The sequence below is a fragment of the Acomys russatus genome, chromosome 1, assembly GCF_903995435.1.
Source record: "Acomys russatus chromosome 1, mAcoRus1.1, whole genome shotgun sequence".
NCBI classification, from domain to species: Eukaryota; Metazoa; Chordata; class Mammalia; order Rodentia; family Muridae; genus Acomys; species Acomys russatus.
Genome location: NC_067137.1, coordinates 70,395,178 through 70,398,900, shown reverse-complemented (window position 1 = coordinate 70,398,900; position 3,723 = coordinate 70,395,178). Strand labels below are relative to the sequence as shown.

At 43.5% G+C, this 3,723-nt stretch overlaps 1 pseudogene; it reads left to right on the top strand.

The window, feature by feature from the left end:
• Positions 1 to 1,467: 1,467 nt before the first annotated feature.
• LOC127189590 (tubulin alpha-1 chain-like) lies at positions 1,468 to 2,810 on the top strand (annotated as a pseudogene).
• Positions 2,811 to 3,723: the final 913 nt, after the last annotated feature.

The window sequence follows — 3,723 nt, the reverse complement described above, 5'->3', positions numbered from 1 at the left end:
TGTCAACTCTCACCCTTTGACTGTGTTCTACTTTGTTCTGTGATAAACTACACTTTAAAAGGAAAACACATGAAAGTAAAGCTGTTGAAACAGAACACCAAGAATGCTAACCTCTAACTAATATGAAAACGTACATCAAAGTATAAAAATAGTACTATTTTTTCAAATTAATTAAAACATTCATGCCATATGACCACACAAGAACCTGCCCATGGTAATATATAGCAACTTTATTTGTAATCACCAAAACTTGGAAACAAATAAAAATATCCTCAGTAGATAATAAACAAACTGGTGCATCTAGACAATGTAATATTTTTTCAGAAAAAAAATGGGCTATCCAGCCATGAAGAAACTTGTAGAAAAATTTAATGCATCTTAGTAAGAAAAAGGAGCCATTTTAAAAGGCTACATATGGGAACTGGAGGGATATCTCAGTGGTTAAGAGCACTGGCTGCTCTTCCAGAGGACCTGAGTTCAATGCCCAGCAATGACACGATGACTCACAACCATCTGTAATGAGATCTGATTTCCTCTTCTGGTGTCCATTAAAACAGAGCACTCAAGGTCCTCTTATATCAACTGCCTAAGAGTCAGGCTGTAAGAAACAATACCTCCTCCTTTCCTCCACCACCATATTGTATTAAGTTTATAAGCCAATTTTATGTGATTATACAATATGGTCCTACTCTATTATAACTTTCTCATTAAGCAGAAATAATTATCATTTATCATTATCCAATACTTTTTTCTTCCTTGTCCAATGTAAGAATGAATCTATCCAATTTCTTTTAAAATCATGACAAATCAGCTGGGGAGATAGATGGCTTAGTGCTTATGAACATCACTTGTCCTAGCAGAGAACCAGAGAAGAACCCGTCTTCGATTCCCAGTGTCCACATGGCTCCTCAGAAGGATCTGTAATCCCAGTTTCAGTGGATGCAATCTCTCAGAAACCCACGCCAAAAAAAAAAAATCATGACAAATCTTTACTTCTTAGCTTGTCCTAAAGTTAAGTAACTTGACCTAAGAATAAACTCTCACTATTGACCTTTAGGGCCTCATCTCAGTAGGTCCTGTCTCTTCAGACTCTATCTCCTCTTGGTTTTGACCTTTCTCTCATTCTGATGTATTAGCATACTTAGGTCCTCAGAAGAAGTAGTTGACCTTTCCAAACTCCTCTTCTTCCTCAAATATTTTATCAATATTAAAGACCATGTACTAAAGAATCTTTATTATAAAGGTCTTGGCCAATCATGTCTTTACTTGCCCTTTAATAAACAAGCAGGGATCATAAGCAGTAATCTTGACTACATCTCTCAAGGGTTGATATAAGTCATTCTGGGTATTATTCCCACTGTATCTTGCCAAGTGGGAGGAAAGCTCCAAGGGCCTTGCCACAAGGAGATCACTCACAAAAGACTCAAGAAGTTTTCTCAAGAGACGTAACATGGCTACCACATCTCCATCCATGTTGGGCAGACTGGTGTCCAGATTGGCAATGCCTGCTGGGATCATTGACCTAGAACACGGCATCCAGCCTGAAGGCTAGATGCCAAGTGACAAGATCATTGGAGGTGGAGATGACTTCTTCAATACCTTCATCAGTGAGACAGGCACTGGCAAGCACGTGCCCTGGATAGTGTTCGTAGACCTGGAGCCCACAGTTATTGATAAGGTTCACATTGGTACTTACCTCCAGTTCTTCCACCCTGAGCAGCTCAACACAGGCAAGGAAGATGCTGCCAGTAATTATGCCCATGACCACTACACCACTGGCAGGAGGAGCATTGTTCTTGTCTTGGTCAGAATTCATAACCTGGTTGACCAGTGCATGGATCTTCAGGGCTTCTTAGTTTTCTACAGCTTTGGTGGGGAAACTGGCTTGGGCTTCACCTCCCTGCTGATGGAGCAGCTCTCTGTTGATTATGGAAAGAAATCCAAGCTGGAGTTCTCCATTTACTTTGCTCCCCCCACCCCAGGTTTCCACCAATTTCCACCACTGTGGTTGAGCCCTACAATTTCATCCTCACCACTCTGGAGCCACCTGTTGTGCCGTCATGGTAGATATTGAGGACATCAATGACATATGCCCTAGAAACTTCAACATAGAATGCCCAACCTATGCTAATCTAAACAAGCTGGTAGGTCAAATTGTATCTTCCATCACTGCTTCCCTCAGATTTTATGGGATTCTGAATGTTGAGCTGGCAGAATTCTAGACCAACCTGGTGCCCTACCCTCGCATCCACTTCCCTCTGGCTACATATGCCCCTGTCATCTCTGCTGAGAAAGACTGCCATGAGCAGCTTTCTGTAGCAGAGATCACCAATGTCTGCTTTAAGCCAGCCAACCAGATGGTGAAATGTGACCCTCACCATGGTAAATACAAGGTTTGCTGCCTGTTGTACCATGGTGATGTGGTTCCCAAAAATGTCAGTGCTGCTATTTCCACCATTAAAACCAAGCATACCATCCAGTTTGTGGACTGGTGCTCCATTGGCTTCAACGTTGGAATTAATTACCAGCCCCCCACTGTGGAGCCTGGTGGAGACCTTGCCTGGGTCCAAAGAGCTGTGTGTATGCTGAGCAATACCACAGCCATTGCTGAGGCCTGCACTAACCTAGTTCACAAGTTTGATCTGATATATGTTAAGCATGCCTTTATGCACTGGTATTTGGGTTAGGGCACTGAGGAGGGAGAGTTCTCTCAAGCCAGTAAGGACATGGCTGCCCTCGAGAAGGATTATGAGGAGGCTGGTGTGGATTCTATTGAAGGAGAGGGGGAGGAGGAAGGAGATGAATACTAAGTTAAATGTTACAAAGGTGTTGGTCTCACATGGAAATTTATTCTGCTCTAGTCAAGAAAGTTGTGGTCTGATCAGCTAATTTATATGTGGTAATGTTTGCTTCATACAGGTACTGATTTTTGCTTTAAATATGAATGATTTGTCATAGACCCAAGCCATCCATTTCACTGATGGGTTTTAAATAAAATATTCTCTGTCTCTAAAAAGAAAAAAACAGAGCATTCATATAAAATAAATAAATAAATATTTTAAAGGCTACATATGGTAGCGTTCTGACTCTAGTATTGTGCAGAAGGCAACATTAATGAGACAAGTTGTAGGGAGGGAGAGGTGAATAAGTGAAACACAAAGAGAACAGTATGACTACTCTATGACATTATGGTGGGAAACATAACTAGATAAACGTATTGCATCTCATGAGGACATGTCAGTGCAAGTGTACCAACTGTGATAATGGTACTCTCTGGTAGAGGATGGGGAAGGCTGTGCATGTATAGGAAAAGGAATGTATGGAAATCTCTGTACCGGCTGCTTGGGTCCACCCAAGCCAAGAGAGAGCGGTGCGCAGCCCGCGGAGGCCAAACCGGGCCCACATTGGAACAGAGCGCAGGGGACAGAGCCTGCAGATCTGAGCAGTTAGAACCCAGCTTGGACACTTCACACAGCCCAGGCAAGATCTCCCACAGGCCTGGGTCCACCTAGCTCAGAGAGTACGCAAGCCGCCGGGCCAAACCGGGCCCACATTGGAGCAGAGCGCAGAATACTGAGCTGCTTGGGTCCACCTAGCTCAGAGAAAGCAGTGCACAGCCCGCAGGGGCCAAACCAGGTCCACACTGGAACAGAGCACAGAGGACAGAGCCTGCAGATCCGAGCAATTAGAACCCAGCTTGGACACTTCACACAGCTCTGGCGG